General features: G+C 38.5%; 1 long non-coding RNA gene across 2 annotated transcripts; it reads left to right on the top strand.

Moving 5' to 3' along the window:
- LOC129459773 (uncharacterized) lies at positions 1–26,414 on the top strand. Of its 2 annotated transcripts, XR_008650057.2 has the most exons (4): positions 1–64; positions 765–860; positions 1,194–1,267; positions 26,056–26,414. It is a non-coding gene; the product is annotated as an uncharacterized lncRNA (long non-coding RNA). The 2 variants fall into 2 exon arrangements; XR_010121265.1 differs by lacking the exon at positions 1–64 and having other exon boundaries at positions 706–860.

Genomic DNA, 26,414 nt, shown 5'->3' with positions numbered 1-26,414 from the left:
TTTACCGCTGGGCTCTTTTCTTCTAGCGCTCTTTGGAAGAGGCGTTCCTCTGTGACCAATTGTCGTAGGTACCACTCTGATGTGCTATGAGATGATAGAGACAAAACAGTAACTTATTTACTGATATTCTTGAAAATAATTTGGTAGTGTTATAGATTTTTATGTAATTAGACAAAAGTACACTCAAAGAGGACATTATCAGATTGCAAGAGTGAGATGTAGACATTGAAAATGAAAGGATAGCCCCAGTGCAAGTTGCTCAATCTAGTTTGTGGGATTGCACATTTGGCTGATTTTAGTTTTATTTTCATGAAAATTATGAGTTAAAATATTCTTTAAATGTACAGTTAGTAGTGGCTTATTAGAACAAAGATTTAATACATGGTTTTGAGCTGTGACTATGCTTATGTAATATTGACCATACAAAGTCCCTGGAAAATCTTTCCTTTTCATATTACACTACAGCCAAGAAAATTTGAGATTTCACCCTACACATTTCCAAACTCAAAGCTATAATGTGGTTTTGATACTATGGTTGTTGCTGTGGAGATTTCTGGGTTGTTTACAAAATATAAAACAGAGAATACTGCATAGGGGAGGGAAGTAAGCAGCAAGTATTTATAAACTGCAAATATAAAAGATTCTCTTTCAATAGTTAGGCTGTCACTATTACCTTGTTACCATGGGTCAAATGTTAATGTTTGTATCTACCAAGAATAATATCTCTTTTCCTTGTTTACTCTCCTGAGCTTAATCATTTTCAGACAAAGAATCTACAATAGATCTTCTCCAGCAGCTCTGGAGGTCAGACCCAGCTGTGGAGAGAGTCATTCCTAGAAAACTGGAAGGCACTTTGGGAGGTATGCTAGCTTTTTCATAATATCAGAGCAATGATTAGGGCGTTTTCTACACTGAAAACATTATTTTTTTCTGTTGTCGTAGTCGTAGAAATATTCATTAATATTCAAATTTACATGTGGCATTATTTGAGATTATCACATAGTCATCATTGTTATTGTATTATTAATATGTATTGCCCTGAAAGTTGCTTTGAAAATGATAGGATAAAATCATAAGTAAATATGGATGATTACTGTGGAAATACCATTTTTATTTTATAATAATGTTAAATAATGAAACTTTTCCTCTAACTGGGAATATTAACTCCATTATTTCCATGGCACAACTTCAAGACTACTACTTTCTGTGGATGAATGGGAAATTCAAGACATGAGAAAATGGATGGGCAGTATGGAAATAACCACTGGTAAGATGCGGGAAAATCTGGGTTCTCTTTCTGGCTCTGCAGTATGGTAATGATGTGATCTTGAATAAATCACTTAATCCCTCCAGGTTTAGGTTTCTCATGCATAACAATGGGGCCGATACTGGTCATGTGGCAACTAAGAACATGAATTTGGGGAAGTTAGATATCAATTTGAGTACTGAATCTGCTGTCAATGAACTATGTAAATGTAAGCAAGTTTTTTAACTTTTTTAAGGCTCAGTGTTCTCACCTATAAAATGGAAATAGTAGAGTTTTCTGCATTATTATTTGAAATCGTAAATTACTTGTTTCTTTTTTCTTGGGCAAATTCTTTTTTCACCTCATTAGTCTTTCTGTTAGATATTAGGTTTCCAGTGTGTCAGAGTAGGATTGTTACAGCAAAAATGAAGAGAGAAAATCGTCAATGAAGGCAGGGGTCCTTGAGTCAGAGGTGTTTGAACCAGAGCAACTCCATCTTGACTAGGGACTGGGTAAAATGAGACTGGGAATTGCTGGGCTGCATTTCCCAGAAGTTAGATATTCCTAGCCTCTAGATATTTACAGTTAAGGGAACAGATTGATAACATTTACTAAACAGACCCAGACCCAGGAATGTCCTGATATCCCAATATCTTGAGGACAAAAGCATTCCTAATTTTGCTTTAAAGATAAAAATATAGCCGGGCATGGTGGCTCATGCCTCTAATCCCTGCACTTTGGGAAGCAGAGGCGGGAGGACACAAGGTCAAGAGATGGAGACCATCCTGGCCAACATGGTGAAACCCCATCTCTACTGAAAATACAAAAATTAGACGGGCGTGGTGGTGCACGCCTGTAGTCTCAGCTACTCGAGAGGCTGAGGCAGGAGAATTGCTTGAACCTGGGAGGCAGAGGTTGCAGTGAGCTGAGATCGTGCCACTGCATTCCAGCCTAGCGACAGAGTGATGCTCTGTCTAAAAAAAAAAAAGAAAGATAAAAATATTGATTCTTGCAAAATACAGTAATTAGAAAAATTAATCCGTTATGACAAACCCTCGTAACAGAATACATCTCTCCATGATATAAACAAGCATTGTACCTAAGGTGGGCATGTCCCTCCCTTTTTGGGAACTCCCTGCTCTGTCTATGGAGTAGCCATTCTTTATTCCTTCACTTTCTTAGTAAACTTGCTTTCACTTTGCTGTACGGACTTGTTACATGTAGTCATGTGCAGGGCAGAAGAGGGCTTTCCCCATCACCCATTAGAAATGTCAGGTGATGGTTTGGCAATTATTGCTTTGCCTCTCTAAAAATGATAATTTGGCAGTGCCAGGGAGAGTTCATTTCCAGATGGCCCACACCTGTTAACATCACAATATTAATTGAATGCAGGCCCCAGGGAGAAGCAACTTCCTGGGAATGTGTGTAAAGAGACAAAGATGGAGAAGAATGATCTTCCAGAGGCACGCTCCACTGGAAAAGGGAAGAAAGCCTCAGATGGGCATGCATATAACTCCCTAAACACACTGCATGTGCTCAATTCCCAAGGGTAAGGAGGGCACCGCGCATACAGAAAGCCCACCTTAAAAGAAGAATCATAGGAAAGGGACAAGCCTATAATGTCCCAGGGTCAGGGTTAAAGGATCTTCTTTTCTCTTTTTGATCTTCAGGCGCCCAGTTGGATCTCTTCCAAGAGTTCTTTACTTTCTTTCCTGTTCTAAAGACTTCTTAATAAACTTCCATTCCTGCTCTGGAGCTTGCCTCAGTCTCTTTCTCTGCTTTATGCCCCTCAGTTGAATTCTTTCTTCTAAGGATGCAATGGCTGAAGTTGCTGTGGAAGAAAATTTTCTAAGCCAATATTCTCGACTCTTGTCCCATAATAGTTACCCATTTATTGGCCAGAGGAAAGCAGAGGAAAGCAGAGAGATGGGCACTTAAGCAATATAGTAGTCAGTGTCCTTAAGCGGAGACTCTGGCTCCCACCTTGAGAGGAGGTGGAAAGAATGAGAGAACTGGAAGATAAGTTTATTAAGCAACGAATATACTGGAGTCTTATGTCACTTTCTGAGTGACAGCTCGCAAAAGCAGGTTCCTTTGCTCGTTAAAACAACTCAGTAAGTGATAAAATATTGTGTACACATATTATACTTGGGGTTTTAACCAAGAGGAAAGCCATAATTTTTACTCACATTTTGTCTTTATTCCTTGAGTTTTCCTCAGATTCATCTGACAAGCTGATACCTGAAGTCATTCCACTGTAAAGGAAAATCTAAAGATTTCAGGACCCCCAAACTCTTTATGCAAAAAGGAAGCTGGGAGGCTGAGTCAGACAACACCTTCTTCCAGATGAATAGCTGTTGCTGGCATTATGTATTAGCGGGATAGCGGGATCCCCACGGAAAGTTAAAAGGCCTCCGGCATCTATGAATGATTGCCTCCACAGCTCATTCATAAGTAAATTATTTGTTGACCGCCCATAAACAAGGACATGCCACTTTTAGCTTTAGGTTTACAAATCTAAGTCTAGTCCCTAAAACTAAAGTCTAAAACTAAAGTTCATCCCACACTGATAATGTCAATTATAAGCTTATCTTCCCAGCTGTAAAACAAAAATAAGAGGAGATCAGTTCCTCCACCTACCCAAAGATGTCTTTGTAAGTGACTCTTCCTCTGCTCCCCTTTTCTCTTCAAACATTCACCTTATCTTATGTAAAATGTAGATTTACTGGGCAGAAAATTAAAGTCTCACAAGTATGAAACCATTTGCCTGACTGCCTACCTGTCCCTCTTCTTACATGCCTTCCCCACCTTTAGGGAATATAGAAATACTAAACCTCCTAAAAACCTCTTTGAGAAAAAGCCCCAGGCTCTTCTGTGGTTCACGTTTTTGTTTTTGTTTTTGTTTTCTGGGACATGCCCTAAATCTGGCTAAATAAACCTTGATTGACTGAGACTTTTGCCTCAGTCACTCATTTTGATTTTCACTGTGAAAGGAAAATATCTTGGGCCCCCAAAATCACTAAGGAAAACTCAAGCTGGAAACTGCTCAGGGCAAACCTGCCTCTCATTCTGTTCAGTCACTTCTCTGCTCATTGAGATAGATACATATCTGATTTGCCTCCTTTGGAGAGGCTGATCAGAAACTCAAAAGAATGTAACCCTTTGTGTCTCACCTATCTGTGACCTGGGAGCTTCCTCCCCGCCTTGAGTCTTCCTGCCTTTGCTTCAAGTTGTCCTGCCTTTCCAGACCAAACCAATGTACTTCTTACATATATTGATTGATGTCTCATATCTCCCTAATTGTATAAAACCAAGCTGTGCCCTGACCACCTTGGGCACATGTTGTCAGAACTTCCTGAGGCTGTGTCACGGGCGCATCCTCAACTTTGGCAAAATAAACTTTCTAAATTAACTGAGACCTGTCTCTGATTTTTCTGGGTTTAAATCACCACAGCATGGAATTGTCTGATACAAGTCCCTTTATATCTTCAATGTTGAGAATTCAGTCTCTGAAAAGAATCTGTGCAGGGTGAAGCAATGCAAAGATCAGGACCTGGCCAGGGTTGGGGCAATGAGAGGGAAACAGCTGGTAGCATTTTCCATGGCAGAGCAGCCAATATGCAGAGGCAAAACTAGCGAACACTGGGGCCGAACACTGAGCTCTATCCAAACATCATTTGTTTGGCTTTATGCCAGTTTCCTGAAAATTTTTGATTTAAATACTACCAATAAGCTGTTGATGAAGGGCATTAACAACAACAACGTTTTCTTCCCTCTATCCTGGCCTCCCTAAAGAATTGACTTCACAAGGCAGCCAGGGATTCTTTTAAAAAACATAAAACATCATGTCCTTGCTTTTATCACATCCCTCCGATGGCTTCCCATCTTTTAGAGTAAAAACCGAAGGCCTTAGATCTCCTGCAAGCTCTCTGTGGTTTGGAGCCTGCTCTCTGATCTCATTTCCTACCCTTTTGTTCTGTCTCACTCTAGCTCACCAGTTCTTATGTTCCTGCCTCAGGGCCTTTGCACTTTTCCTCCCATTAATGAAATGTGCTTTCTCTATGTGGCCATATAACTCTCTCCATCATTTTATCCAGGTCTCTGCTCAAATGTCACCATTTTGGAGAGGCCCCTCCAACCATCTTCTCTGAACAACACTCCTCCCCTACTCTAATGCTTTCTTCAAAACATGTTTAACTAACATACTGTTGCCCAGTGTAAAGCCTGTATGACCTAGCTGAATTTCTACCTTGTTCTCATGCTGCTTATCTTTAAAATACAGGACGCCTTCGGTAAGAAGCTCCCCCTTGTAACCAGACAACCTGAGGATGGTTAGAAGTGAGACAGCCGACTGAAGGACCCCCCCAAATACCTGATGCTTTATTTTAATTTCATTTCCATGCTAAATGACACTCTTACCAGCATCATGACAGTTGGCAATCACCATGACAATAACCAGAAGAAGCTGTAAAAGGACAAAAAGGAAGGAGGCATGCTGGTTCTGAGAGGTCCACCAGCCATTTCCAGAAAAGACATAGGTATTCTTCCCCTGATTTTTACTGTCCACCCTCTTTATTAGAGAAATCCTATATTTTAACCCCCTTACCCCTCACTAGTTGAGAAGTTGATTTGTGAGCCATGCTCTTGCTTCTCCGTTCCTTGGCCTTTTGGTTTTGTGTATTGGCTCTGTGACACCGAAGAGAGAAAGATCACATCTTTTGGGGCTACTGAGTTTATCAGAAACTGTACCACAATGTAGATTCCATTCGAGAGGAGAGTCTGTTTTGTTCTCTGCATCTCCAGTTCCTGACTTACAGAAGGGGCTCAACATAAATATCAGTTGAATGAATGGATGGAGTGTCTATTATGTAACAACAAATTTTCTAGACATCATATATATTTATATATATGGACATTTTATACATATATATATATATATATAAAATGTCTAATCTTTACAACTACTCAGAAAAATGTGATTATTCTAATTTTATAGCTAATGAAACCGAGGTTTAGATACCAAACACCTGCCCAGGTCTGACAGCTACTAAGTGGTAGCACCAAAATTCACATTCATATTTATCTGATCTGAAATCTATAACTGCTATACTTTACTATTAAAAAAAAGCCACTCCTGTTTTTAATTATCTTAAATTCTTTGAAAATATATGAATTTTTTTGGTGATAACTTTTCTATTAGGTCATAGAATTGTTGAAGTTAGAGACTTTGTCTTTCTTATTCACTCTGTAAATAATTGTGGAGTCCCCATTTTTCTATCATTGATGTAGAGCAATGAAGAAATCAGTCATGGTTTCTGCTTAAATGGAATCTATACCCAAGGATTCTTTAAATTTACATCCTATTTCCAGCAGCTTCCATATTGCTGGCTCATAGAACATACATACAAGATGTATGCTGAATGAATGGTAAATAAATGCATGAGCTTTTAGGGTTCTGTTCTATGCTAGTCAGGAGATCTGCTCTTCGATTCTAATAAAAAGATAAATGAACTTTGTTTGCTTGAAGGTTAATCTAGAAAATTGCATGAAAAGTTTGAGAAGAAGTTAACAAGTTCTATTTTCTATTCCTCTTCTTCCTTCTAAATTGAGCATCTCCTCCTCGTTGGCATAGTCTATGAATAGATATTCTATTTGGCTTGTTATGAATGACCAATCCTTACACCACAGGAGACTTATGACTATAAATAAAGATTAACTTCAAAATTACATCAGCAATTCAAGCATCTTATGGTGTGCTAAAAAATAGATTAAAGTAATTATCATCAATGTGCCATTTTAAGCTGTAAGAAAAATGGTCACACTTCATTTTGATAAATAATGCTGATATGAGAGAATGTACATGTTTTAATTTTATCCTTAGGAGTTGCAAACCCACATCCATTTAAAAGCAGTCTGGGGTGATATAGTAGGCTTGTTGTTTGCCAGGGGAGAAAACCATTATCATCTCTTTGAATAAATGTGCTGATGGCCACTGCTCAGTAATCCTTCTTCTTAAGTAGCAGATCCATGGCTTCGACGCAGGGTTATAATTGATTATCAGTATTTAACAGTCTTATTAGTTAGAAAGCTGTATATAAAATAGATTCCATATATAGGTTCAATATAAATGGGACACAATGCCAACCTACAATAGTTATCATACCATGAAATGACCCAAGCAAATTTCCTAAAATCCCTAATGCATCCTTGATCAAGATTAAAATAGCTTCTATTTCAAATTGTGCATCACTTTTAATATTGTGTCTTTGCCTGAAAATAACTTTGAGGCATTATTTAGTCTTCTCTTTTATTTCTTTTTTTTTTTTTTCTTTTTTTTGGGACGGAGTTTCCCTCTTGTTGCCAAGGCTGGAGTGCAATAGTGTGATTTTGGCTCACCACAACCTCCAGCTCCTGGGTTCAAGCGATTCTCCTGTCTCAGCCTCCCAAGTAGCTGGGATTACAGGCATACGCCACCTGGCTAATTTTGTATTTTTGGTAGAGATGAGATTTCTTCGTGTTGGTCAGGCTGGTCTCAAACTCCCGACCTCAGGTGATCCACCCACCTCCTCCCAAAGTGCTGGGATTACAAGCAGGAGCCACTGCACCTGGCTGCCTTCTCTCTTATTTCTAAAGAGAACTGTGTTCACCACTTTGGTACTGGGAAATTAATTTTGTTTTAAAGCCACCAAGAAAAAGAGATTTCAGATTTAACCTTCTGGACCTGTGAATTACTGGACTGAGTAAAGCAAGGCAATCTAATCTTGTACTTAGTCCTAGAGAGTTTGGCAGGATGGGGATCTAGCCGACCTTTCCCCTTGGCAGGCTCTCCTGCCTCCAGAAGTGGGAGATGGCACTGCCACCACCAAGGCCATTTCCTCTTCTTTGCATCTTCTCTAGGTGTAATGCTGCTCTTGGTGTATGGAATGTGCTTAATAGTTCTTCTTAAAAAAATAAAATTCACTTCGTAGTTTTTCTTCTTGGAACCATGGTTTTCATTAAATAATGTTATAGGTTACACTCCCTGAGAAATAGTCTCTGAGGCTCTGGAACTGGCATGCAGAAAGTGTAGTGAAAAGTTTGTTAATTGGGGTTAATCCCTATGAGGGATTAGGAAAGCCTGATTGGGGAGAAGGAGAAAGTAACTGTGGTGCAGTTGCAAAAGATACCTTAAGTGACTCTGTAGACTGCTTTGGAGCTGAGATGGAACTGCTAGGCTGTCTTCACTGAAGCAAAGGGGGATCAGCCTTTGTACCTATTCAGGTATCAATTATTAGATGCTAACTGGTCCTGGGAAGGGAGCAAACATTGAGAAAGGAAGCTTCCTTCAATTTTTGAATTTTCAGTTCAATTTCTGGACAGGTCACAACTCTGAGTCATCAGCTGCCAACATTTGTGGGAGCTATGGGAACACATGTGTAGGTCCTAAAGGGAGCTGAGGTGGCCCACTACTGCATCCACTGCAAATAAACACTTTAACCATAGCATCCACTGTAAATAAATATTTGTTGAATGAATTTATTGTTACAACTTTTAAAGGTAGGTGCCTCCAACATGATGAAGTGGGGGAAGAAATAGTTACATGCTAAAAAACATTGTGGCTGGAAAGGTGGGATGGGATGAAGAAGCAGCTTATGGTGACACAGAGGGGAGGTTTAAATTTTGTGATATCTATACAGTCAACAGCAGAGGAAGAAGCAAGAATTGTAGTGACAAGGGGGAGATAGAAGAGAGTTGGGAAGTCTTCCTAATTCTCCAGACTGACCATGCCTTGTGTATTTATGAGAGGCAATGATCTGTGTTTGTCTTTACATCCCCACTTTGCACCATCACCCACTCTCTGCATACATGGAAGACACATCTTAGCATCTGCACTGTTACTCCTTTAACTTTTTTGCCTACAATGTCCCCATCTTTACAACCTTTCAAACATTTATTTATCATTAAATAAAGATTTAGATCAAGGATCTGCCCATCCTTAAGCTTTCTCTGATTACACTTCTCCTGGTGCTTGCGAATCTATAGCTTCCTCCTTTATGTGGTCTCCCTAATGCATATTCTCCAATCATTTCTTAGCTTAGCATTCAGCTCTCTTGCTTAGACTAGAAACACTTTGAGAGAAAGATATCCTATATCTTGTTGGATAACTATGAACTGATATTATGACTGGCAAGCGGTAGTCACCGTCTTTTGGCTGAGTTAATGAATTACATAGGATTTGAGTGGGATTCCAGTGGTTAAAGAGGACTCAGCGGATACTGTAATTTAGCAGGACATAACACTCAAGGGCAAGAAAAAAGAATATGTCAGGTAATTTTAGAAAGTTGTTAGCAAGACTTTTCTAGCTGGGGCAGAGGAGTCAAGTGGGCAGAGGGTAAGGTGGATGAGTGTCAGATTGGAGAGGACCTTAAACACTTGGATAAGAAGTTCACACTTAGGCATTTTAGTTAATGGTTTCCCAATATGGGCATGTTTCCAAAGTCTCATTTAAAGACTAAACAAGTGACTCATATGGTGTACAGAAGAGCTGAATGATCTGTCAGACAGACCAGTTAGGCAGTTATTGTAATTACCTCCCATAAGGCGGAAGGAAACTCATATTCAATGAGCGATGTAACAGACAGGTAGTGTGGGGGACGCTGATTATCCAGTTAGGTCAAACCCAGAACAGATCAGAAATGGAGCATGGCAGGATACAGCAGACAAGGCAGAAGGTAGCCAATAGTAACAGGACAAAGGCTGCGTCATCTCCTGAAAAGATGCTGACAGATGATCTCACACTTCATCATCTGGGAGGCTGGCTTTCAAGTGGGTGGAACAAGAATTCAGAGAACTTGGCAGCAGGTAATAGGTAGAGTCCAGCAAGCCAGCTGGCAGTAGAACAATCTGGCAGAAGTAATGAGAAGCCGACCATATATCAGGATTTAGGAGATAGAATCCAGTTCTTGGGAATACTAGACAGAACAAGATAGACTCTAGGAGTCTAGCACCAGGTGAAGCACCAAGGCAGAAAGTCAGTTACTGAGATCAGGGCATAAGATACGAGGTGATCACAGTTAACAGGTAGCTTTAGATGTGTAAGCTTTGTTCTTAGCCATTGCCAAAGAAGGAGTTACACTCAGTGACCTCTCACAACAGGGTCTTCTTTTAAGGATATGCAAAGAGTAAAGAAGAGAGGGGTGGACATGCAGCCCCCAAGAGCATTTGGGGTCCAGCCATAGCTTTACTAGTCTGACAGCAACTCTGGACACCCAACAAGGATTCTAAAGGTTGTTGCCTCAAGAATGGCATCGACCAGAAGAACTAGGCTATTACTGAAGATTACCACTGTACACTTCCACGCCTTGTTTCTGCTTGTGGTTTCTGCTTACTGCTTTCTGTCTGTGTGACTTCCTGCTTCTGGCTGTTTATTAGCTCCCTTTGAATGTTTTATGTGCAAATTTCCCAAGAGGGGTTCCAGTTGGCAGAATTAGTCAGTATTATAGCAATTTGGCAGGGCTGCCTCATAAATGCACTTAATGGGCTACTCACAAGGCTATAACCTGCAACTCTTAGGTCAGAGGCCATCACTGGCCAGGGCAGTTGTTCTGGTGCTTGGATTACTTGATCCGCTTCCTTTTGCCAAAAGGAGTAAAAGCTGGCAGGCCTGAAGAGACAGAATGGACTCTTCCACTCCACCAAAGTCAAGACAGTAGCAACAGGAAGACCAATGCAATGTTGACTTAGGGTTTCAAAAATCCAAACCACTAGGCAGGTAGTTTCAAAGTGATGTATGAGAGAGGAACATTATGAAGACTTGGCAGGGATTGGCTGTTAAGTAATTTGAGTTTTCTCATGTCTTCCCTTCTTCCAGAAAAATCTCTTAACAAAGCCATTTAAAAAGGTTTCACACACTGTTGAAATGAGAACTAAAAGGAAAGTTCTTAGGATTGAGGGCTATATGCCATCTTTTGTTTTCAGTATTATATGAAGACTACAATCAGCAAAAGTTCATAACAAAATAAAGGTTCCAGGAAAGGTAGAGATGATGTCAAATTTGGTAAAATAAACAAACAACAACAACAACAACAAACAAAAACAGAAAACATTCTCAATCAATTAATAATATTCCAAACAAAATTTAATACCAAGCCAAAAATTAATATAAGCTTCACCCATATAAAAAAAAACCAAGAGGTTTGCGAACATCCCATTTTAGAGTGAACCAAGACAGAAGAGACCCATATCTACTTTTAGTACCTTGTAAATCCAGTAGGCTAAGAAGGGGTCTACACTGATATTTAAACACATAGAATTTGTTAAATCTAAAAAGGGCCAAACGTTTTAGGCAAGAACTTGAAGAAAAAATGTCAAGGTTTCTTCTTTTTTTCATTGTTCCTAAACAACAATACATTTTACTTTTCTTAATCACTTTGTAATTTATAAAACTCTTTACATTATTTAACTAATATGATTTTTACAAAACCTTTGCATACAAGGAAACTGAGGTCCAGTAAAGTGACTTGCCCAAGGTCAAATGGCTAGTAAGTGGCCAAAACAGAATTTAAACTCAGGACTTCTTTGATTCGCTGCTTTTTCCTTCATAAATCCTTTTTGTTCTCAGGAAGAGCTAGATAAAAGGAGAAACAAAGGATAAAGCATTAGAAGTACATTAAGTTGTTTCTACTTTATTAATATGTATCATATTTAATGGTATTCAGGAATTCTCCATAAAGTGGAACTATATTTTATTTAACTCTGTATGCTGCGCAGCAACTACCTGGCTTCTCGGAATTCTTTCTCGAGTACCAAGCATTCTAGCAATGCCATCCTAATTCCAGCCTCAGATTACACTCATGTAGCAATAATCATACTTCTTGAAAATATGGTTTGTAATTTACAGGTGTTTGTACATATACCATTTAAACACAAGCAAGTCTCTTTTTAATCTACACTCTTCTCCTAAATGGCAGCTCTATTCATGCAAGTTTAAACAAAGAAATAGGACAATACTATGTACACATTCTAAAATATATTTTAAAACTTTTCATGATTACATAAATATATTCTTTTCAGATTCAACCTCAATACTTTCTCTTTGAAATTTTCACATAAAACATACACACTCAGAATATATTGAGCTTTCAAAAGTACAAGCTAGAATCACTTTAAATGTTAGAAGGACTCAACATTTTTAATATGTAGTTTTTGAGTGACTCTCTGTCAGGCACTGTGCTAGACACTGAGGGTGTACAGTCATGAACAAGACGGAAGGGGCTGCTCTGTCCTTGCGGAGCTTACATTCTGCTGGGGAAGTTGGAAATAAAATGATTAAGCAAATAAAGAAAGAAAATAAGCTCAGTGCTATGAATAAAATAAGCAGATTTCTATAGTAGAAAATGAGGAGTGACACGTGGGTTAGAGAACTTTTCTTTAAGTAAGTGCCAGTTGAACTGACATCTGGGGAAAGAAATGTCAAAGGTTCAAGGGAAAGAGATGTCCAGGCGGAGAGAACAACTAGTACAAGACTGAGTTGATGAAGGGCTTGGCGTCGGGGAACCAAGAGAAACTAGCACGTCACGCACTCAGTGTGAGCGATAGGAAAGAGGGCTGAGAGGCCTTCAGAGTCCTGTGAGCTGGGATGACATTGGAATTGGAATTTATGGAATATCAAGAATCGTGGTGTTCACTGTATCCTGAGGGGAGCTTCCAAAGGCCCTGGGAATCCAGGAAATGGACACGGTGGGCTGGATAAAGCACTCCACAAGTCCAGTGGAGCCTTCTGAGCCTTCAGACTCTTTGGCAAGCTTGCCTTGCCATAACCAGGTGTCCAAGCCACAGCCACAACAGCAGCCCTCTGTGGGCCGACATCCAGCATCCCCTGCTACTCCTGCTGGGCAGGGAGATCAAGGGAGGAACTTTTTCATTTTGTTTCCAGCAAGGGGACTCAGGACAGAAGTCTAGCTCAGGGGCAAACCAAACTATATAAAAACTTAAAAAACTACTACCTTAGAGAATTTCTCCTCCAGAAAGAAAGAATGTGTATGTTTATAAGAGCTGTGTGTGGTGGCAGAGAATCACTACCCACCCCACCAAGTAGCAATAAACATTACTCTGGTGTCTGTTAAAAGCATTTTTCCTGTGTTAATATGTGAATTGCCACGCATTTCCATGGAGATCTTTAATGAGATTTTTCTGACATGTGAAAGGTGATTTGAGAATGATGGCAGCAGTCAGGGCATGCTAACCCTGAAGAAAAACTTTTTTTTTTCGGGTGCCCATCATCATCCAGATCTGGAATTGCTCCCAAAGTATAAACCAGTGCAAAGACTCCCTTGTGTATGAGTTTATTCTGAACAGCTAGAGATATGTAACTATGGAAACCAAAGTGCAAAAATAATTAGTGGGCTTAAAAAATAAGTTAGTTATTAATCATATTGTCTTCAGGTAATTTACACACACAGTCTAACTGACCATAACAGTGAATAGCTCTTTATGGTCTCTGATGAAAAGTAAACATAATGACCATGAATTTTTGTTAAAGGCCAGGTAGATTCAGGTGTATTTAATTACATGTCCAGCTCTTAATAAGCTCCACCAACAGAGAAATGAAATTATATGGATAAATAAAATAAAACTATATTTTCACAAATAGCTACATTCCCTTACCTTTTGTTAGCACTTCCCATCCTCAAGACAAGGGACACGAGCAAAAACCCCAAACCTTTTGCCTTTTTCATAAACCAATTCTAGACTGACTGATTTGAGTTTTCTTTTCAAGTTATTCTCAAGTGTTTTCAGTGAAGGTTTCAGACAACAATAAATCAGTCTGCCATTTAGAAAGAAAAGGAACCTAACATGAGGGAGGGGGCCAGAGAGGAAAGTGTTACAGTCTTCTAGGGTGTTGTGGCAGGCAGCTTCTGACTGACTTCCGATAATCACTGCCTCCTGGGACCCACATTTCTGTGTAATCTCCTCCCCTTTAGTACAATATGGACTTAGGGACTTGCTTGTAAAAAACAGAATGGGGTAAAAGTGTGAGGATGTTGCTTTCGTGATTGGGTTATAAAAAATGATGTCCTCCATCTGCCAGCATTGTCTCTCTCACTAGACTATCTCTTACTCTCTCACCTGCTCTCTCTCTCTGATTGAAGCCAGCTGCCAGGTTGTGAGATGCTCTCTGGAAGGGCCTATATGGCAAGGAACTAAGGGAGGTCTTCAGCTCCTGAGTAACTGAGCCCTCGATCCAACAATGTTCAAAGAATTGATTCCTGCCAAGAGCCATGTGGGTGATCTGAGAATCAGATCCTCCCCAGTCAAGCCTTCAAGTAAGACTGCAGCCCTGGCTGAATCCTTAACTGTGGCCTTGTGAGAAACTCTAATGCAGAGAACTCAGCTAAGCTGTGACCAGATTCATAATCCACATAAATTGTATTATAATAAATACATGTTGTTTTAAGCTATGCTGGGGAGTAAGGGGTTACACAGTAATATGTAACTAATACAGGAGCTTTCAAATTATTCTCATAAGTGTGCTCACTGCCCACCCTTTATCCTAGTAACTTGGCACAGCACCATAGATTTTGAAACATTTGACCATCCTCCCTAGTATGATCAACTCTCCAATTTTTATCTTCTATTTACTTGAAAGCCAATGGCTCACCTTTATACTAAAAAAAAAAAGTAAGTACTGAAATAATTAAGAATTTATAGTACAGGTAGGCCTCCATATTTGTGAATTGAGTTTTACGGTTCAAAATGTTCTAGGTATGTGGCATACTTGTTTACCCTCAATGAATTGTTCTAGGCATATGGCATACCTATGGCAACTACAATAGAAGAATTGTAATTTCATAAAGGAACTAGGAGAGGTATTAAGACACGACAGTAGCAAGTGGGACAAAACCGGCAAGATAATGAAAAGTGGAAGTGTTGGAGTTAGACAACTCAGGGTTTCAGCATAAGTTATGAATGTATAAGTTCTATGATTTAGGAGAAAAAGATTAAACTTTCAAGGCTTTCAAAGTTTCTCATTTGTATGAAGGGAGATAGGATCAACTGATGTAAATAAGAACCCGGGACTTGGGACTCAGTAAGTGGTAAATTCTGTATTTCTTCCATGCAAAGACAAGAGCTGAAGAAACTTTCTACATGAATTCACATTCTTTACTTTTCCATCTTATACCATGTTTTGGTTTTTGTGGAGTCTGAAGCTCATTTCTCGTTTTCTTACATCTCAAGTTGACAAGATGTAGTAGTCAATGGATTTTGCATTCATTGTGAAGTCTAAATTTCATCTCTGATGGATGGAAAGTATAAACCATATTTGATTTTAGAAAGGCAGTTGTTTTCTTTCCCTTTTCATATAAGATACATGAAGTCTCCATCAAGTTGTCTATATTTTGCACCCCTCCTCCCCACCTCTACCTTGTATCTTGGAGGCAAGGCAGACATAGAGGGAGAGCTGACATAACCTGGTCTGTTTCAGCTGTGCTGAATACCAGGGCTATATTGTCAGGAATAAACTTACAACTGAGGGCAAGCAAACCTAAATGCATTCAGGTGGAAATAGGATTTAATTTAGATAAAGGAACTTTCTCCCAAAGATGGCTCACTACTTGCAAGCCCAAATCTTATGAGTAGATTTGAACATCGGGCTTTTCTAAGTAGTACATTGCCCATTCATCCTCCAGGAACATTCAAGATATGAGTGGATAGGGATGTATTTTGAGTTTTTGTCAGACCACTCATTGTGTCAGTGAGTAAGTCCTATCATGCAATGGGACACACTGAACAGTAATAGTACAAGCAAGTTGCTCAAAGTCAGTTGTTTTTAGCTAATTTGGAGAATTTCTTTGCTGCAGACATCTTGAGTTTATCCAAAAATCCTTATATGTTAAGAGCACCTACTTAAGAACCATAGACTCATTAGTCTTACTTGAGAGACTCTGTCGTCTTAGGATTTGTTTCAGGATCCCCCAGAACCAGTTCTTTTTTTTTTTTTTTTTTTGAGACAGAGTCTCTATCTGTTGCACAGGCTGGAGTGCAGTGGCATGATCTCGGCTCACTGCAACCTCCACCTCCCGGGTTCAAGCAATTCTCCTTGGCCTCCTAAGTAGCTGGGATTACAGGTGCACACCAACACACTCAGCTAATTTTTTTTGTATTTTTCGTAGAGCTGGGGTTTCACCATGTTGGCCAAGCTGGTCTCGAACTCTTGACCTCGTGATCCGCCCACCTCAGCCTCCCAAAGTGCTGGGAATACAGGCTTTAGTCACTGCGTCCAGTCAGAGCCAGTTCTTTTGAGTCTGTTTTCTGATAACAACCCGTCTCTTTGGTTTCTGGTTTTGTGGGATGTTTGTTCAGAGGGGCTTGTGTTCAGCTTCCCAGATCTCCTTCACCTGCATGGTCCCTTCTCTGAACACAGGCCTCCTAGCTGTTTCCAGGCCTGGAGTTGGCTTGCCTCTCACCGGACAGGGCAGAGCTGGTCAAAAAGGGAAATAAAACCTTCCATTCACCAGTTGGCCCAGTCAACCAATTCAGCAGGGTAAAACTACTCATTGTATGTCCTTTGACCGAATGGTTGTCCATTTGCCTTTTAAAAAGGTGGTTTATATTTTTACTGTTCCTGTCTCTCCTGTAAGCTTCTTTAGATCACACCTGATTCATATTTGTATCTTCCAGGGTATCCATCCTGTTTGGATTGTGCAGAGTTTAATATATGTATTTCTTGAGAGTGAGAGTAGAAAAAGAATCAGCATTTATAGGATCCTGTGTGTTAGTATTTTACATATGCTATCTATTCAGTATTAACAAACATCCTTTTCTTTCATTTATGGAGGAAGAAACAATTTATTCAAGAACAGGTAGCTAATATGCAACAGAGAAGATGTAGAATCCAAGGCTATCTGGTACAAAGCCTGTATAATGTCTTTTATTCCTCACCAATGTGGTTTCAGTGTGGTAGTCTTGTGAGATTTTTTTCCTGCAATTTTTATCATTGAACCCTGTATAGACCTTTCTGGTTATGGGACAACAGCAGTCTGAGAAAATTTCTGGAAGGTTAAAGAGTAGATTTGCAAAAATTTAATTGATAGGAACAATAAATGTATTTTAAATCACTCACTTTGCATTCTTTCAGTCTATGATTTCTTGTTCATTTTGATGAAGAATTCTTTTGTCATATTTTGGAAATAGTATTGACAATGTATTAGTGTAAACAGGAGGAAAAGATACAATGATGCCTCTGATTGTAAGAGTTTTAATGATCTAGACATATTCTCATCATTTTATTTTACATTATATTATTCTCATATAAAATAGTAGTATTTAAAATATTACTACCCTTTTAGAAAAACCCAATAAAAATAACCATTTTCCTCATTACAAGTGACAGGTTTTTTAAAATTAATTTTAATTTTAATTTTAAGTTTCAGCGTACATGTGCAGGATGTGCAGGTTTGTTACATAGGTAAACGTGTGCCATGGTGGTTTGCTGCACCTGTTAAACCATCACTTGGGTATTAAGCCCAGCATGCATTAGCTCTTTTTTCCCAAGGCTCTTCCTTCCCCAACCCCACCCCCCAATAGGCCCCAGTGTGTGTTGTTCCCCTCACTGTGTCCATGTGTTCTTATTGTTCAACTCCCATTTATAAATTTTTTTTAATGAAGAAGGCTGCTTAAATATAAAGCATACTAAAAAGGTGGTAAAAAAATAAGAAACTCTGCTAAATAGTTAAAACTGGCATCACTGTATGAAAGTGACTTTTAAATGAAAATGTAAAAAGAAAATTAAAAAAATTAATCTTTTATAAATAGTAAAAGCACTCCAGGATACAGAAAAGTTACTAATACATCAACCAGTAGTTGGAAACACTAAGTAAAATCTGATAAGAAAAATATAAATTCATGAAGGCATTGCTAAATGAGCAGAGCATGCATAATTGGTGGAGAATACATTTTAAAAACTGTCTGGAAAGTAAATAAAAAAGCATTCAAATATTCAAAAAGCACAGTGAAAAACTTTTGAAAAAATGCTAATACTGTAAACAAAATTCAGAGACCACTCTACAGAATTTACCAGAGAAGAAAAATCAACCCAGCAAAAATAGCTATTTTAAATTGATTGGTTATTTTGAACATGTGGCATAGAGAGTTTTGTTCTATGAACGCACACCTTCCTTGTCTGTCGCCCTCGGTTTTAGTAGAATGCTTCTAACTAACTCAATTGAACCTTCATCTTTCCTATAGACTCATCTAAATTCCAGAGATTTGGCATTTCAAGTCAGGTGGAAATTACCCCTCCTGAACCTTTGTTCCCAATAGTCTGCTATTTTTTCATTTAAGCTGCTTACCTCCATTTCGAGGTAATTCTGATAGCATTATTGTGTCCCTCTAATCTTCTTATTAGCTAGGAACTTCCCCTGTCCTCCCTGACTGTTTTGTGCGTGTGGCTGAAATGGACAGACCTAGTCTTAGAACCTTGTCTCTAGTCTCAGACACATTTCCATATGACTAATTCATTTCAACCCTAAAAGCCTTGTCGCTGTTTGACTAACTCCTTGCTTTTTGCCCCAATCTATTTTCTCTATAAGGAGTCTCTTAAGCTTTTCACATCTTTTTGATCAATACCTTATTTGTAGACCAGAAATCATAGAAAGGACATCATGGTGACTAATCTGATAACTGACCATATCCCATTGCAAACTCCAAACAGCATGTGACTTTTGTAACTCACATTGATAAAACTCTTTGAAAAATTATGGCGGTTTTACTGCAGAATTTTATAATGTGGATTTTTTAAAACAAAACTTGTTTGATCTGATTTAAGGTATATGGATTAAAATAAAGGCAATTGAGAGATGTGATGATTATATACATCTGGCTCAAACAATTCAGAGACGATAAGTGAATAATGTCCCAAACAGCTCTATTTTCCTTCCCATTGTCTCTCATGATGATAATTGAAACAGAACTTTTAAAAAGCCCACAAGATTTCTCATTGTTAATATTTCCATGTAAATCTTATGGGAATACGTATTGAGGAGCATTATTTTTATTTTTTTTATTTTTTTGAGACGGAGTCTTGCTCTGTCACCCAGACTGGAGTGCAGTGGCATGATCTCGGCTCACTGCAAGCTCTGCCTCCTGGGTTCATGCCATTCTCCTGCCTCAGCCTCCCGAGTAGCTGGGACTATAGGCGCCCACCACCACGCCCGGCTAATTTTTTTGTATTTTTAGTAGAGACGGGGTTTCACCGTGTTAGCCAGGGTGGTCTCGATCTGACCTCATGATCCGCCCGCCTTGGCCTCCCAAAGTACTGGGATTACAGGCGTGAGCCACCGTGCCCGGCCTTGAGGAGCATTATTAGAGGAGGTGGAAGGGAGAGAAAGAACAATTCCTCTTCCTTCACTGTGAGGGAGAATGCATAAATACAGACTAATCTGCCCGAGAGGGAAAATGGAGTTATTGATGCTGAATGACAATTACATTGTACTGTTTTGGTTTAAGTAATTCATGAGTCAACATCATTGTGCTAATCAGGTTATTAAAATAAATAACAAAGGAATGAAAAATTAGGCCATTAATTTGTCAAACATATTGCCAATCTGGTTATTATGAGCCTTAAAATAGGTACTGCATTTCTAGTAATCATTCTAGATATTTTATAAGCTGATTATAGCAATTCTTGGACACCGAATTTTCAAGATTTTTAGAAAAAGTATTTTAATAAATAGACATGGATAATGGGGTTAAATGTTCATCCAAGCCTTTTTAACTTAATCTGAGCTCTTGACAAACAAAGTAAGGTCAAACATTGATTTATTAAGCATTATATAAATTCAATTAGGTTAAAACTCCACTTCATTTTATAGAGTATTGTTTATAGAACCGGGAAATAGTACAGAGTATATTTTGTTTTATGCCATTTTTTATTCTTTATCCCAGTGATAACCACAGTTTTAAGTGTATATTCTGAGTGAATGCATAACAGTAAAGATTGATTAACAGATTTAAAGTATAATATACAAGTTCGATTTTATCTGGTAGCAAGGGAGTGTACCAATTACATGAAAACAATAATTAACTTAATTTTAAATGTATAATATTGCATAATTGTTTCTTTACAGATTCAGAGTAATCTTGCTTGGTATATTGTTTTTATTAATTAAGTTAGAAATCCAAACAATTTCTGGTTTCTTTTTAGTGTAGACATCACAAAAAGAGAAAGCTATATAATTAAGAAAGCTAGATGAACTATATACTATATGTGTCTCTTAAGAAGAGGGCTTAATCAGCAATTAGGTGCTTATCTTGGAAGAGTTATAGAATTTATCTGGAGATTTAACATGGAGTAAATACTAGTTTTGGTCCAAAATGTTCACTTCCCTGATACCAATACATAAAGTTTTATTAGATCATAAAATTCAGAGTATTCAGTTTTATCAGTCAGGATAGGTTAGGTTATGCTGCTCTAAGGAGCAACACATGCATTTCAGTGGTTTAAGACAACCACGTTTATTCCTCATTAATACTACACATCTATCACAGGTGAGTTGAGTATTCTGCTCCATGTTGTCCTTTATTTATCACCTGGGCTAGAACTTTGCTGGTCTCCATGGCAGAGGGTAAGCCTAATGAATTGAGCAATAGCTCTTCTTAATATCTTTATTTATTTGCTGAGAATTTCTATTTTAAAATTTGTTTCAAAAATGTTCATGATTTCTCTCCAAGCATTTTAACAAAAATCACCTTAAAGTCTTTGTCAGGTAATTCCAACATCAGTGTCATCTTGGCCTTGGCATCTGCTGATGGTCTTTTTTCTTACGAATTTTTGATATTCTTTGTATGTTGAATAATTCTGGATTGCATGCTGGACATTTTGAATATGTCTTGTTTAAATCCATTGGAGAATGTTGATATTTTTTAAGATTAGGAAAATTGTTAGGTTCAGGCTGTAAGTTCCAATTTTCCTCCCATAGGCTGTAGTGCCAGTACCAATTCAGTTTCAAAGCCTTTATACTGCACTTCAGGTGTATCAGGCCATGTCCTACGCAATGGGTAGTCTGTGACTCGGTGGTGGTAGTCTATCTCTTCAGTTCACAGTCTTTGGTATACGAATTAGTATCAGATCCATGGGTGTGAGGCTCTTAAAGGAGACCTGGAGTTTATAGAAAAGGTTATGGGATTGCTTTTATGGGATCGAACTCTTCCCTGTCTGCCATCTCCCCGCATTTTCTGGCTCCCTAGGTTTCCCCATTTCAGAATTCTGGCCCAAATCTTGGGGCTTTAGTTGCCCCACTTTGCTAAACACTTCTGTGTTTGGGCTACTCTGGGACCAAACCACTAAAGAACAGAGAAGGAAAAAAAGCAACGAGTTGGCCCTGTGTTTTTTTAGTCTCAGCTCTTCCAACTGGAGAGGAAGGTCCCCCTCCCTCAGAGATTTGGCTGCTGCCAGCTCCCATCACTGGCCACTGCCACCCCCATAGTGGGATTGCCTGGGGATGGAGGATAAAAGAATGGAAGAAGAGTGAGGAATAAAAGGAGGGATTCCCATGTTCTCTCTGTCTGTTAAAAGTTCCCATTTTAGCTCCTCAGGCCAGAATTAGAGGACTGTTCCTGGGGCTCTCTCTTTGCCACAGTGCTTACTTCTATCAAGTCTGGGATGGGTGATGTTGAAGAAAAAAAAAAAAAAGGAGGCCCATTGCTAGTTTAGTGGGCTTCAAAGTAGTTCAAACAGCACTTCAAAGTAGTTCAAATAATTTCAGGATGATTTAAACTAGTTCACTTCACATTCTTATATTCTTCCCCAACTTATCTGCTGAAATTTGCTTTTCGAAGCCCTCAAATAGCTGCTGTACGACTTCTGTTCAGGTTTTATAGTTGCATCAAGTGTGAGAGATGGGTGAAGTGTGCCTTCTGTCTTACCTGGCACTGGATCTGGTACTGGCTCTTAACACTTTCAGCCAGAAATGACATGTTACCTCCATTCCCATTTTATTAGCCAGAGGAAGTCAAATGGTCACACCTATCTCCAAGAAGAAGGGAAGTGCAACACTACTGTCTTCCCTAAAGGAATGTCAGAAGTATTTGGTAAATAGTACTCATGGGTACTAGTGCAATCAAGTTTTGAGCTCTAGGATGAGGCTTCACTTTGAATAAGCTCAAGCATCAATTGAATATACCTAAGCTAGAGAATTTACAGCTCTCTCGAAGATATGTTTGGGTCTCTATACCATTACAATGTAATTATCTTTGTGGGATTATCTATATTGAAATCTACTTACAAGAAGAATCGGCTGGGCACGGTGGCTCATGCTTATAATCCCAGCACTTTGGGAGGCTGAGGCAGGCAGATCATGAGGTCAAGAGATTGAGACCATCCTGGCCAACATGGTGAAAGCTCATCTCTACTAAAAATACAAAAAAAATTAGCTGGGCACGATGGTGCGCACCTGTAGTCTCAGCTACTCAGGAGGCTGAGGTAGGAGAATAGCTTGAACCCAGGAGGCAGAGGTTGCAGTGAACTGAGATTGTGCCACTGCACTCCAGCCTGGCAATAGAACAAGACGCTGTCTCAAAAAAAAAAAAAAGAAGAAGAAGAATCCATGATAATATATTCCACTCATATAATCTTGAACCCATACATAGCTACAAGATAAAAGAATATGTTTCATAAATTCCAAAGATAGTATCTATAAGGAAAAATATCTATATAGTTGAATATTAACTAGAAATGCAATATAACTGACAGGACAAAACAGAATTTAGTGGAAAAAACATTGAATTTAGAGTCATTAGATTTATTGGTACTCAAAGATTATACATGTAATATATACTACATATTTATTAGTATATAAGTTGCCAATTAGAGGCTATTAGCTCCTTAATTTCTTCTTATCTCTCTTTACTTTGAGAAAAAATATCTGTATTGTGGAAAGAACTATATGTTACTATCATTATTTTGTTGTACTGAACAGCTTTATGATATTATACCTTTGATTCTGTAGGTAGTTCCGTGTTCTCCTAATTTTCTGTTTATACCTCAGAATATGGTGAACTTCATTACAATGCAGCTTCTCTATTTTTCTACAGTTTTTGCAATCTGCTGGGTCATTAATTGTGAAACCATAATAATAATCAGTGCCAAATTATTCCAGAGCAAATATGGACAAAAACTCCCAAGAAAGGGGTATAGGAAAGGAAATAGAAAATAAAATGAAGGCCGGCACGGTGGCTCACGCCTGTAATTCCAGCACTTTGGGAGGCTGAGGCAGGCGGCTCACCTGAGGTGAGGAGTTTGAGACCAGCCTGGCCAACATGGCAAAACTCCGTCTCTAATAAAAATACAAAAAAAATTAGGTGGCCGTGGTGGCAGGCGCCTGTAATCCCAGCTACCTGGGAGGCTGAGGCTGGAGAATTGTCACACCATTGCACTCCAGCCTGGGCAACAAGAGCGAAACTCTGTCCCCCCGAGCCCCTTCAAAAGAAAAGAAAAGAAAAGAAAAGAAAAGAAAAGAAAAGAAAAGAAAAGAAAAGGAAAGAAAAGAAAAGAAAAGAAAAAGAAAATGAAGGGCAATGGTGATTGACACATGTGAGTTGTTTTGCCTCTTTTATCATTTCTTTTCTACATTTATAGCTGTTAATCCATGTGGATTGGTTCCAGGACCTCCTGTGGATACCAAAATCTACAGATATTCAACTTCCTTCTGTAATATGGCATAGTATTTGCCTAAAACCTGTGCACATCATCTGGTGTACATATCTAGATTACTTATAACACCTAATGCAGTGTAATTCGTTGTTATACTATATTGTTTAAGAAATAATGACAGGAAAAAATGTATATGTTCAGTACAGATAATTCTTAAAAATATTTTTGATCCACAGTTGGTTGAATCCATGGATGGGAACTCACAGGATATTAACTCATAAAGAGATAATTTAATATAATACATGCTAAGATAAAGGCCTGTAGTGGGTAGTGTAACGCTATAATAGCTATGGCTGGGGACATTACCATATCTGAAGAATTTTACATATTTTATCTTAACTAGCTCAATGAATAAAGAAAGAAAATACTTGTATATCAATTTTAAAGATAAAGATACTGAAGTTTAGAAGAGTAAACGACAGATCCATAAATGGAATCTATGTCTTTCAATTTCAAATTATCTTACCTTTCTATGACAGTCTGCTACTTTAGCATATATAACCATTTATAAGCCATCAACCCCTAGCATTTTGTTGAATTGGGAAATATTACAGTCTCATTAAAATTGATTCTAGAAACCTCCAAATCAGTTTTGGGTACAGCTTACCTATGATGTTCCATACCTATCCCACTTAGAATAGTTTGCTTCCCCCATTTTTCTCCTATAATAAATTTCTTCCCCCTCTAAAAACAGAACTTTCATTTTACTCGACTTTGAGCATAGCATTCAGTTTCAAACATCAGCACTACTAGAAAATAATTTGGAAAAAGAAAGTTGTTATATAATCTCTCAACAGCCTGGAGAAGGTACAGGGCAAGGACTCAGGTCTACTTTCCACGTAATACAAAGGAAATATGCAACTCAGCAAGTAATTCTCAGTGAACTTATAGTAACATGACTCACAGTAAGAAAATCGTTCGATAAAATATGCTGAATGGGAAATGATTCAGTGAAAATATTATTCAGAACAAGCAATTACTGAGTGGAGGTATTACCCACAGCAGACAATTACTCAGTGAAAATATTACAGGGAGCAGGCAAATATTCAATCAAACATTTGACAAGGAGAGCAATTATTCAATAAACAATCATATAATTGTACCCGATGGAGCAGGGTTGCCATACGGCATACAAATCATTTACAGACACCCAGGAAGAGGTTTTGACTGTTGAAAATGCAGGTAATTTATGGTTCTCATTTGTCATTGTTGAGATAATTTCATTTTAGTTTTACTTCCAAGTAAACAGCTTAAAAATATTTACAACCGTTCTAAAAATCAATTTTTCAAGTAATCCCATTTTAGTTTTTTGTCTTCTCTTTCATATTATTCTCTTCCTTGTTTTTTCTCCCTCTGTTCCTTATTTCTTCCTTCTCTGGCTGCTTCTCTTTCTATCTCACTATTTTCTTCTTTTCCATAATATACTTAAAGGTAATGCTGACTACTAAAAACCTGTGTTTATTATTAAATCTTTCTGTAAGTCACTCACGAATATGTTTTCTAAGCAGAAAACATCACCAGCACCTATTTATCACACATTGGTGGATTACAGATGTAATTTGCAATGCTAAACCCAGTTAGAATGTAACTACACTTTTAAACTATACAGGCTAAAATGGTGACAGCCAATGAATCAATCAGTGTATACTTCAATGGACAACATTTATTGCCTGTGTATTAATGGTCAATCACTATGCTATGGGATACATATGACAATTCTTGCTTTCAAGGATTGTGTAGACCAGTGGTAGAGACTGGCCCCCATACCAAATATTAACATAATATGGTAAGTGCTGAGAGAGGTATCACCAGGGAAGAAGGGACAAAGAGATGAGTTCCAGAGAGGCTACCTTGAACTTCTGGAGCCTGTACTGAGCATGGAAGAAACACAAACATTCAGCCAGGTTAAAAAAGGTGGGAATGGAGTCTGAGGCAATGAAACAGCACACAAAAAATATATAGAGGCAGGAACCAGGCGATGAGTGTGGGGCTACCGGCAGTGTGTTGCAGCGAGTGACATGATATAGGGACAGTCAATAGACTACAACTTAATCTTTTTCCTTAAATTGTATATAAAAGGGTATTGGTATATGTAGTTTTCTTTTTACTTGTTTTCCAGTTTTGCCAGGACGATTAAATATCATTGATGCTTCTGGTCTACAATTAGTCACAGAAGAGATAAAAAAATGATGAGTATTCAAGAAGGAAAGTGTTTGCTTTAACCTATGAAGAAAATGAGCTTCAGAGTGGTGATTAACCCCAGAATTGTGTGGAATGGATACAGAAACAAGACCACAGGAGCATCGAGAACTGAGCAGAACTGAAGGTGACATGAAAATCAGCTGCAAGATTCACCTCAGGGTGAGAATGGACTGCAGGTGGCTGCAGGAATCCCGGGACATTCTAGGCACTGCCATATTTTCTTAGGGGCCAGTAAGGATGGCTATCATCAGATGTACCTGATGATACAAACATGGA

The sequence above is a fragment of the Symphalangus syndactylus genome, chromosome 1 (assembly GCF_028878055.3).
Source record: "Symphalangus syndactylus isolate Jambi chromosome 1, NHGRI_mSymSyn1-v2.1_pri, whole genome shotgun sequence".
NCBI lineage: Eukaryota > Metazoa > Chordata > Mammalia > Primates > Hylobatidae > Symphalangus > Symphalangus syndactylus.
This window is presented reverse-complemented; position numbering and strand designations above follow the sequence as displayed.